The sequence below is a fragment of the Eleutherodactylus coqui genome, chromosome 11 (genome assembly GCF_035609145.1).
Source record: "Eleutherodactylus coqui strain aEleCoq1 chromosome 11, aEleCoq1.hap1, whole genome shotgun sequence".
Classification (NCBI taxonomy): domain Eukaryota; kingdom Metazoa; phylum Chordata; class Amphibia; order Anura; family Eleutherodactylidae; genus Eleutherodactylus; species Eleutherodactylus coqui.
The window spans coordinates 51,339,753-51,352,386 of NC_089847.1; the positions used below are offsets into that span (position 1 = coordinate 51,339,753).

Genomic DNA, 12,634 nt, shown 5'->3' on the forward strand with positions numbered 1-12,634 from the left:
ATATATATATATATATATAAAATATATATATATATATATATATATATATATATATATATGCATACTTCTTCGGATCTATTTCCTTATGCCTGAGGAAGAACCCTAAAAGATTCGAAAGCTCACTATAACATCATGTATGCCACTTTTGTTTGCCACTAAAAGCTATCATATCTACAAGAATACTTGATTTCTCTTGCTGGGAACAATCACAGTTCACAGCTGAGCTATTTATCAATTTTGTCTGTCATTTTCATTTTTAGCAGCATCAAATCCATACAAATTAGCTACTTTTGTTCAATTTACAATTTTGTTGTTGATTATAATCATTCAGTGTAAACACAGCCAGAGACTGAACAATGATAATCTGTTTGCTTATCTTTCGTCCTTTAGTTTTGGCAGGCATAAAAATCAAACGACGATCGGCCCATGTAAATAGGCAATCATTCATCTATGAACAACTGCCTGTTTACGGCAAATGAAGGCAGGTGGTCAGAAGAGGTCTCCGGTTGCTCCACCTCCATTCACTGAACGATCATCACTACTGTCCCGTCTCTAAAGTATGTCAGCAGTGGAGTGGACAGTAAGTGCTAGGCGTCGCTGTGTCAGACTGATTGATTCAGAATCACAAGAATCATCTTGCTGAGTCTCAAGCCACAGAGATGAGCTATAGGGCTGCTGATCGTGAGATGCTGTTGGATCCCTGTCGTCTTCCCCTATGTCGGCTAAGGGGCTTGGGACTGCCAGGCCTAAGTGAGGAGACCCATTTACAGGAAATTTCACTGGAGTATTGGAGTAGTTTTGGACCACTACTCAGAGAGTGAAATGGTATGGGGAGTACTGCTGTCGTGACCAGAGATGGTCACAAAGTCAAACTATGGTGGATGTGTTGTCATAGCAGAAGAGGGGTCTTGTTGGAACAATGTGTGGAATAGACATAAAAAAAACGATAGCAAAAATGCTTAGAATCACATATTCTGCACATTTGTAAAAAAAAAAAAAAAAAAAAGTGTAAGTGTAAGCTAATTTCACATGGGCGTCTGTGATATTGGGCTTTGAAACTTGGCCCAATATCACACTTGCCAACGTGCGATTCACCACAGATGAGAGGAGTTTTTGTATCAGTGTTTTTTTCTTGACTAATCAACCTCCGCGCTATTGCCCGCAAGTTTGAAAAAATAAGCGGGAAGATAGGTCCTGCCCTGTCTTACTCACACATAGAAAAAGTACGTGCTGGGAACATAGGGCAAGTCCTATCTGTTCTTGCATGTAGTATTAATGCGCGAGAATCCCGCTAGTAAAAATGAAACCATTGAAATCAGTGGTTTCTTTGTGGCCCGTTTTTACCGCGTTTTTCCTTGGTATCCATTAATACTATATTAACGGAAACTTTGCGTTGCAGAAAAAAGCAGTAAAGGCTCCTGCACACCTGTGTTTTTCTTGCACGTTTTTTCAACGTGATTGTCAATTGGACTTTCTAATGTTAAAAAAGCACAAACTTGCGATGCGTTTTTAACATTAGAAAGTCTCATTGACAATTGCATGAAAAAAACGCAGCGATATCCGTGAAAAAAATGCGTAAGAAAAACGCAACTGTGCAGGAGCCCTAAAATAGAACATGCCGCGATTTTTTTCCCGCAGTGTAAATCCACGGCAGAATCCTGCATGTGAGGACTGAGCTATTAGGTTCAATAGAACCTAATAGCTGCGTTATTCTTCTGCGGATTTACGCTGTGAGGAACACAGCATAAATCCGTCTGTGGGCATTAGCCCTAAGGCCAGGTCACGTGAACACCATGTGAGAGATACACGTAGGGCACGCAGCCAGTATGCAATGAAATTGCCTCCCATGGCCATATACTATCTTGGTGTGTATGCATGCGTAATACACGCCAAGATAGAACATGCTGACATTTTTCTAGCACGTGTATTTTGCTCAATTCGTGTGAGCAGCAACATAACCGCCTATAGGATGGTACAGCATATGCTGCGTGCAAACCCAACAGGCATAATATACTATGACCATACGCTCACGGGAGACAGCCCTAAGGGCTTAAATAGATGAGCATGAAATGCCACGTTTTTGATTGAAATTGTTTGATTCTCACATCTTTTCTTTTTGCGACAGCTTTTTCGTGGGTGCAAAAAAAAAATCAGCCCTTCCCTATCTTGTGTGTGTTTGCGCACCAAAGAACCCCACAGGGGTCTACAGGAGGTGTGCAAACATTGGGGCGGACGTACTAATCCTGCCTGGGCGAGAAAGTCACGCGATGCGAGAGGGAGTGCAAACGCAGAATTATGAAACCAATGATTTTCAATGGTTTTCTTCACATTAGTGATGTGCTATCCAAACATGCATAAAATTGCAGCTTCTTGTTCTATATACGTTACCAGGGGCGCAACTATAGAGGATGCAGGGGATGCGGTTGCACCCGGGCCCAGGAGCCTTAGGGGGCCTATAAGGCCTCTCTTCCCCATATAGGGAGCCCAGTACTATGAATAAAGCATTATAGTTGGGGGCCCTGTTACAGGTTTTGCATTGGGGCCCAGGAGCTTCAAGTTACGCCTCTGTACGTTACCCTAGCCACTTTACAAAAAGGTGGGCAGGGCTTTGTGGAAGGGGGATGAAAACTTGTGGCCTAATCTACTTACTAGAATTCATGGAAGAAACTGGCATAAATCATGGCATAAAAATGTACAACTGTAGGTCTAAATGTGTCAGATTTATCAGAGTGGCTGATTTGGTGCACCTTTGGACACTTTTATCTAACTTTACACTGTCTGTTGGTTGCTTTACTTTTGGAACATGTTTCTACAACCAAGGCTCTCCCCTTTCTTGATAAGCCATGCCCACTTATAGTGCAAGGCACAAAAAGTATCTACAACACATAATAAATGTGGTGCAAGGCCTATACAATAGTTTTTGCTGCAAAGGGAGCTTAGTAAATCTCCAATTGTTGTGAACCTAACTTGAAATCTTTAGAAACCCAACCCTAAGGGCTTCTGCAGACGGCCGTGTTTTAGTGATGCTCGTGGCCATTAAAATCACCGCTGCAAAACGGGGTGAAACGATGCATTATTCATCTCATATTGAAGGCAACTTGTTTGTGTGAATACATTAGTGAAATGCTATTTGAGGTAGGAGGCCACTTATATAGTTTATGGTAACTACATCGATTGAATCAGTCTTTTTGATGATCTGATGATCTATAATCAGGGGTGCAGAAACGCGTCGAGTAGCACATTTGAATAAACATCATATCAAGCAGTGACTTGGGAGTTCAAATTTTTTGTTAACACTATATTGAGTAATGATTTTAAGCAAATTTACGGTATACCCATCATTTTAGGCTGAACACTATATCTAGGTGGGCCAAGATATTTGTCTACATTTTGGGCCATATAATTCAATTGGGAGCCTAAAACATATAATGTGGGGTATATTATAAGATAGATCCCTGCTAATTGGACGGTTGCAGTATCTGAATAGCCTCTCTTATTTGCACCACAATTATCAATAGCTTGGATGTTTGTCCATATTACACATTATAGCTATTACAGATGACATAGGTGTAAAACAGAGGTCGCATACCCTTCGGTAACGTGAAGGTGGAGACAAGGGACTTGCTTTCCATGCGCACGTTGGTTATCTGTTGTTTGTCCTAGTATTTTCTATTCTGCCTCCTTAGGCATTATTTTATTGGTTATTAATAAAAGTTATATTGTATCAAGTCACACTGTTTATTAATTTATTCATATATTGGGACATGACTGTGAAGTAAGAATATGAGATGCAGAGGTTAGGAACATGTGCCTAGTAGTTTAACTGTAGGGTTGCAGTTATCACCAAGCTCCAAAGCCTGGAGGTCCACAGGCCCACATGCCACATCAAGACATTCGTTTGAGCCAGGACATTCTGTGTAATGGGGCATACAATGAACTAACACTGGCAGGCATAAGGACTTTGTTTGCCGCAGTGTCCAGAAGTGAATAGCAGCAGAGATCTCTAAGTACATTGAGGGGTCTGCTCCAGTGTCTGAATTAATATTTTGTGTCTGAGCCTGCAATTGGAATTAATTCAGGGGTCTGGTCTGCAGTCTAAATTGAATTTGGGGTCTGGTCTAGGTCCTGAATTAATTTGGGGGATTAATCTGGAATCTGAATTTTTGTGTTATGAACCTTTAACTTGCAACAGTCTAAATATTAAAGGTCACATTATGCTGGCAGTAGTTTGTCCTTTTACTATTTACAGTTATTTACTATGCCACTATTTTTCATTTGAAGTATGAAAAACTGCCTGTAACCATTACAATGAAAAGTATCTCATGTCTATATATAAGGGCTCATGCCCATGAACGATGCAAAATACGCCTGCGAATTTACACCACAATAGTACCGCGATTCAAAACAAAAAAGTGCCAGCGAGTAAACGCGATGGAAATCCATGTGTGGGCATTAGCCCTAACACAGGACCCACTATCTATCTATCTATCTATCTATCTATCTATCTATCTATCTATCTATCTATCTATCTATCTATCTATCTCTGTGGGCATGTGTATCGTCGTGTATGAGTGGTGGGGCAAACGATACCCAGCAGCTCATCCCAGTGATGATCGGCCCTGTGCTGTTACACAGAAGCGAGTATCGCTGGCATCATTGAAAGCCTGAAGACTGCCGTGTGGGTTGGGCCCGGAGAACGTGCTTCCCCCACCCATCTCCATTCACAGTAAGCAGACAGTCGTTCACAAGTGAGTGACTGCTGCTTACCCTGAATTGTGCATTGTTCAGTTTTCTGCATACAGAAACTGAATGACTGAACAACTCTTCTTCAGTCACTGCGTGCATTTATATGGAACGACTATCACTCAAATTCCCGCAGGAGTGCGGGAATTTGGACAATTCTGAACAGGGGCGTAACTAAACGCTCAGGGGCCCTGATTCAAAACGTGAGCTGGGGCCCCCCCACTATCTGTAACTGTACCCATACCCATACCTCAACCATGCTGCACATAGGCATACCTTGAAGCTTCTGGGACCCAATGCAAAACCTGTAACAGGGCCCCCAACTATAATGCTTTATTCATAGTACTGGGCTCCTTATATGGAGAAGAGAGGCCTTATGGGCCCCTTAAGGCTCCTGGGCCCGGGTGCAACTGTATCCCCTGCACCCTCTATAGTTACGCCCCTGATTCTGAATGATATTCATCCTGTGTAAATGGCCCTTTCGCTGCTGGATAGTGGGCTTCTCGCTCAGTGCTTCACCTTCTATATGAAGCGCTGAGCAGGGAGCGTTTACGCAGAACGAGAGCCAGCATTAGTTTTTATGCTGACTGAGGGCTTAAAAAGATGGGCGTGATCTGCCAGATAAACAGTTCTGGCTGAATCTGGGAGTCACTACATTGGAACACTTGTATATTAACGGGGTACTAGCCTCCTTTGAGCAACTACAACAGATGTACCAAATCCCAAGAACGGGCTTTTTTTAGATATCTACAACTTAGACTCGCCTTTACAACACAATTCCCGGAACCAAGGCAATCCTTTTCCCTATACCCATTGATAGGTATACTGCGTACTCAAGGACCGAAAGGCCTGATATCGGTGTTATATACTCATCTACTACATTCCAAGATCCCTGGCACACCAATGGCAGTAGTGGAGAGATGGAGAGAACTTATTCCCTCCCTCACTACTGAGGACTGTGAAACTGCAATGGCCACATACACCACGGTATCACCAGCTGCAAATAATAAATTAACCCACTTATATATACTACACCAATGTTACTTGACACCGACCAGGCTTCATAAAATGAATAGAACAGTGACTAGCCAAACTTTAATCACCTAATATGGAAGTGTCCAGACATCTACGCATACTGGGGAGAAATCACAGAATTCTTGAGTCAATTACTAGAACTGCCGGTGCCACTTGAAGCAGCCATATGTTTATTGGGCATATTGGATGAAGAACAGTGGCAATTCTATGATAGGATATTTCTCACCAAGGCATTATTCTACGCCCGTAAAGTAATAGCTCTGCGTTGGATGGATAGGCGCCCCCTGACTGTGCTGAAATGGCAGAATATCATCAACTCTACCCTGCCATACGAAAGAATAGTCTATAAAAACAGGAAATGTCCACAAAAGTTTAATAAGATATGGGAGAAATGGTGCAGGTCAACAAACACAATCTTTACACCTGAAATGTTCTAAAACTTATTAATAGGAGCCAGGTCCAGATCTTCCTCCTAAAGTAAGCACTAAATATTGAATCATATCAACACCATGGATAGATGTACCAAACACGATGTATGTATATATACAAGATATGTAATGTACCTTGTCTTAATTACTCGATTTCAAAGAGCCTATGATGTATGCAATGCTGCTTTAATACATATTGTACGAAACATAATTGTTCAATAAAACGAGTTTAAAAAAAAAAAAAAAAGGTGGGCATGACTTTATCCCATTATGCAGCTGTGATAATTATTTCCGCATAACAGTCCCAAAACGAAACCATTGATTTTGTTCTCACTAGTGGTATTCTTACCCGTTAATACTACGTGCGAGAAAGGGCAGAATCTTTACCCGGGTATACTAGAGTCCCCTCCACTGTGACCTGACCACCTTGCTACTTTCCCCCTCAATGATACACTGAGACCACAGTATATTCGTTGGATATTTTGGCCACAGCAGCCATTTTATTCAATAAAACAACAATACATATTAGCACTTTTTAGCATACGGAGAGGAGGTCCTAGGAGCCACAACAAAAAGGTCTGGTGTTTCACACATAAAACCAAATCTTACCTCCTACCGTACACCCGGCTCAGAGACACCACTAGCCCCTCTCACTGGGGGGCTGGAATATCAAAAACTGATCAAGGCCACCCAGTATCCCTTCTCTGGCCTTACTCAATGCATCTGACCCAACCACAATGAACAAACAGGAGGCGTAGTCTTAAAGGTGAGGCCATACCCACCAAACTCCCTTCACCCAATATAAAAAACCCAGCTCCAAGGATCCCCCACCCGCCACAGGCTGCCACGACAGGACATGCACAATTACCACCAGACATATTCGTATCACCTGAACTTCTTGAAACTCATGGAATGCTTCCCCTCACCATTCACCTCTCCACTCTTCTAGTGGCGCTCCTGCCTAAAGCTTCCCCCTTTAATTACTTTCCCCCGACTCACTCCCCTAATTCTATCTCCCCCAATCCCTATCTTTCCCTACCTTAACCTCCATGCCCCCCTTTATCTCCTACTCTCTCCTATTAACTCTTTCACCCCTTCTAGCTCTCTAGCAACCCTGTCATCTAGGGCCTCTCCTTAGGGCCCCTGTGCCCCCGATCTGGCCTTGTGCTATCTTCCTGCTTTTTTAAAAACTCGCTCGCACCAGTGCAAAGTTTGAAAAGTCTGAGGCAAAAGAAAACCCAGTTCAAGTGCAACTATGCTCCTTAGCACTGAGTGTAATTGCGCTCACGCCCATCTGTTTAAGCCCTGAAAGTCGGCAATAACGAACTGCAAATGGAGTGATTTTCTTGCATTTACACTGCATGATTGATTATCGAGTCAAATTTGCTCATTTGAACTAAATTTGATCAATAATCATCCTGTGTAAATGGCCATTGGCACTTTGTGATGAAGAAGTGGGTTTTGGGTTTCAGTTTGGGCACTCGGTCTCTAAAGGTTCGCCATCACTAGGCTAGTAGTTTAATAAATGGAGTAGTCAGGTTCATTCTGTGGCTTTGGATTACATTGTTTTGTTGGCAGAAGGCCGCACATAGCCCTACTTCTTATAGAAAAAGTCTCCGCATTTACATACACAAGGCACTCCAAAATAATCACAAGAAATAGGGTGAAAGAACTATTACCCAAGTTTATTGCCACACACTTGCTAACAAACAATCTAAAACATTTAAAAAGTCCCAAAAATGTGGAACATGTAATAAACAAAGGGCATATACAAAATAAGTATAGGCCCCATGCAACCGAGAATATCTGTACTAAAGGCAAAAACACTCAGGCATATGCGCAACTACGCTTGCCGCTATGGAGCGTAGTTGCGCAGGAACCGTTTTTTTAATCAGACCCTGCGTGATTAAAAACTGCGGTAAGATAGGTCCTGCCCTATCTCTCCCGCATGTGATATTAACCCTTTAAGGATACAACACTTTTTTTTCTTTCAATTTTTGTTTTTTCCTCCCCCTTTTAAGAAATCATAACTCTTTTATTTAACCATTGACGTATCTGTCGGAGGGCTTGTTTTTTTGTGTGGGACGAGTTGTATTTTTCAATTGTACTATTTAATGTACCATATAATGTACTGAAAAACTTTTAAAAATTTCTAAGTGGAGTGAAATGGATAAAAAACCTAAATTCTGCCTTCTTTGGATGCGTCTTGTTTCTATGGTGTACAAACTGCAACACCGCCACGATAACGTTATTCTATGGGTCTATTCTATTCTATGATACTAAACTATATTGTTTTTTTTTTTTTGCTGTACTACTTTAATTTTTTTAAATTTTCTTCTGCCGCCATCTTCTGACAGCCATAACATTTTTATTTTTCCAATCAACATAGTTGTGTAAGGGCTCATTTTTTGCAGGATGCCCTGTAGTTTCTATTGGACTACATACGACTTTTTGATCACCTGTTATAAAAATTTTTCTTGAAGACATGATGACCAAAAAAAAGCACAATACTGGCATTTTTTTTTTTGTGACGACATTCACCGTGCGGGGTAAATAATGCATTACTTTGATAGATCGGACTTTTACAGACGCAGAGATACCAAATATGTATTTTTGTTTTATTATTTAGATTCTTTTATTATAAATATGGCAAAAGGGTTTTCTTAACTTTTATTACCTTTTATTTTTTTAATAACTAATAAATCTTTTTGAAACTAATTTTTAGAGATTTTATTAGTCCCCAGAGGACTAATAGCATTACATTATACCGCGATCTGACAGACAATCTATCAAACCCTGCCACAGGCATGGCTTGGTTGGTAGTCTGCAATGGCCCCTGGTTGCCACAGCAACTGCACGGTAACCTGTAATCTTATCACGGTGGGCAGTGCAGGACTCCCGAACATCGATCGGGGCATTTAAATGCTGTTATCAAAATTGACGGTGGAATTTAAAGGGTTAACAACTCCAATCAGTGGCACTGCTGATTGGAGCTGTTGCGGGCGGGTGTCGGCTGTATGAAACAGCTGGCACCCACATTGTATGGAGCAGGATTTACCCACGATTCTTCTCCATATAAACATCTAACCTCTAGGACCTAAATGAACATCCTGTAGTGTTAAGGGGTTAACTGTGTGAAAGATAAGGCAGGTCCTATCTTTTCTCGCCCGTACTATTAAAGGGCAAGAATACCGCTAATGAAAATGAAACAATTGCAATCAATGGTTTAGTTTCATTCCATTATGCGTCCATGATTATCATGATCAAATAACGGGACTAAATCGCGCCCATGTGAAGTAGCCCTCATAAAAAATACAAACAGCACCACACATATGAGACATCAGAGGCTGAAATCTTCATACCTTGTCCTCACTACCAATTGTGTAAATAGATCCAATCCCCATGTATTACACAAGTATCAGTACACATACAAAGCCTAAAAAGGTTAGTCAGCATAAGGGCTCTTTCACACTGGGGTATTTTTCATTCGTAGCGGGTCTAAAATACGGAAGAAATGCAAATCTCTCGATTATACTTTCTCACTGTTCATTCCACTCCTGGTTTTAGCTCACAAAATACTGATGAAGAACCTACCCGTGTGAAGGAGCCCTGATAAAGACTATTTCCATCGATCTGAGGCAAAGATAAAGTGCTGTTTCACAGTTCAATAGACATAATACGGGGTAAGAAGTAAAGAGGTTACATTAAGATACCCATGCCCAACACGTATAACCACAATTGTGTCTTTCTCAAAGTGTGTTTCAATAAACTTTGGTAATATTTATGTAATCTTTTTTATTGTGATTATTTTGGAGTGCCGTGTGTATTTCATGCCTATATAGCGGCCCAGAGTTAATGGGCCCCTCAATAATGTTCTTTGTCTTGTCAGTGTCTTGTTTGGGGAGTGCATCAAGGTATGTGGATTGGATGTTTGCAGGACTGAAAGAGTTAATGTCTGGTATGTTCTGTCCGGTCTGGAAAATGTATCGTTTTGTGTGTATCTTGATGATGCTTGATATATGTGTTTGCAAGAATGGAATGCGAGGAGTAGAGGAGAGTAGAGTCGAGCAGCCAGTGAGTGAGCCACACGGACACCTCAGGGAGGCCGTCAGATCGGTCCATGTGTGGAAAGCATGTCAACTCAGGAATCCTCGGTGCTTCTGCTGAGCGCTGGGAGAAAGAAAAACCTGCTTCATAGCGAGAAGAAATAGTGTGCGTGTTTGCCCGTGGAGAGTGAGAATGAGTGCCGGGAGTAAAGAAACCTGCAGAAAACTTAGACTGTGGATTGTACAAATAGCCCGTGAGCTCCGCCTAGATGTTATACTTGTAAGCTAATGTTATTGACTTTATTAACCCATTTAAGTAAATGGACAAGATCGACCATTCCTGGTTTTGTTACAAAATATACTCTTCTGGTGTTGGACTACTTTATTTATCGGCGAGATCCATGCCCGGGAGAAGGAACGGTGGCGTCACGAGTGACAATTGGACTGCAGGTAACCTCCGGTTAATATCCCTGTAATCTCCCCCAGCAATAACATGGTCGGGTCTCAAGCTACCCTTAGTGGGAGGAGATGGTAGACCCTTGTGACAAGATCTTTCTCTACCCCGCTGTCTCCTCGGCTGTGGGCCTGGTCCTTGGATGCTGCACATAGACTTTTTCTACAGTAGCATGCAAATATTTCGTAAGCTGCACACGGGAATCTTCTTGTTAAAATAATTACATCTGTAGATACATCTTTGTACCCTTCATTGGACCCTAATGAAGTCAGAATCCAGACGGTGAGCTGGTACTTTGCAAGCCTCCCCAATAGATTTCGTCAGTTGGTTGTGCTGCTGGAGACTTCTTTGAATACGGTTGGACTTTTTCTACAGTAATGTGTTCTGTATGGATGATAACCATTGAGCACCTCATACACTCTAATTGGCTTTGGTGCCTCCCTAACCTTGTAGCCTCAGTTCTTTGCACATTCTTCAAATTGCTGCAATGCCCCTTTTGTAAGGGTGGTGTCACCTCGGCCATCAACACTTCAGCCAACAACCTGGCATCACTACTCATTGACTCCCTGGCATTTCATGCCGTTGTATTAAAGTATGTTAGGGGAGCTCCACTGCTTTTTTCATACATAATCCATTAGGCTGGTTTCATACAGGCGACAAAATCGCACGAGATTTGTGTGTTGCGAGACACACAAATCTTGCACAAATATGAACCCCATTCATTTGCGATGCTATGCGAGAAACACATTGCAGCATGCTCTATCTTCCCGCAATATCGCCCATTGTGTTCAATGGAGCTGGTGGCAGCAGCGCCAGCCCATTGAAAGCAATGGGAGAACTCTGCGACAGCAGCGGCAGGGGATTCCTTCATCCCTGCGGGGAAACCCTTCAGACGCGGTAGGGAAATCCTTCAGATGTCACAGAAGATCGGTGAGTTCTCCCATTGCTTTCAATGGGGCTGGCGCTGCTGATGCCCCATTGAAAGCAATGGGATGAAGAGATTCCCCTCTGTGATGCAAGATTGTTTTCACATGAATGCTCCTCACATCCATGGGACTTTCACATGGTGGAAAGTGTGATATTGAGCTGTGAATCACAGCCCAATATCGCCCTCGCCCATGTGAAACTAGCCTGAATCTTTGACTTTTTGCTAAAATACATTTCGAAAGTTAGCAAGATGTAGAGAACAAATCTGCAAAGGAACTTTAGACACAAAAGGATTTTACCTTAGCAAATGATTTTCAAATATCAGATATGTTCTCTTTTTCACAGAAAGTGTGGTTTGTTTGTACTAAATCTTTACTTTTGATCTTCTGATGGAGACCATATCAGATATGCAAATATCCATCTAAATAATGCTGATTATTATTACACGCATGTAACCTTCCTGTAATTGTTGGACAGCAAAGTATCAAAAAAGGGCTAAAATAGCCACACAAAATTCTCCCAAGCTGAATTCGTAAAAGCTCCTCTGCAAGGTCTTCATGACAATGCTGACAGAATGTGGGATCATCAGTATATTTCAGCAGTTCAGCCTTAGGCTTTATAACACAGCAACATAGATATAAAATGTTGGTTGTCACTTTTTTGAAGTTTGGTAGGTCTGATTTAAAGTTTAAGCAAACTATATTAACATTTCAAGCAGCAAACAACTCTACTTGTGACAAAAATTAAGTCAAAATCACAATTTCCAATGGATCCTTGCTAACAGTGTGCAATGCATTAATGGACAAATCCTGTATAATCAATAGCCCCCTGGACAACACATGTTCCCATGGCTCTGTGAGTATGTTGCATTGTTGTATGACATAATGCCTTTTTATTGGAACGTGTATAGAATGCTAAACATCACACCAGTAATTCGAGCGGCCTGGAAAAAAATGCAGTTACGGTCAAAACAGCAGAGGCTGAAAATAATTAAGATGATC

The 12,634-nt window shown here is 41.7% G+C and overlaps 1 protein-coding gene across 1 annotated transcript in view; it reads right to left on the reverse strand.

Moving 5' to 3' along the window:
- Positions 1-12,634, reverse strand: part of SMPD3 (sphingomyelin phosphodiesterase 3) — a 212,023-nt gene that overhangs the window by 34,566 nt on the left and 164,823 nt on the right. The window lies entirely within an intron of this gene.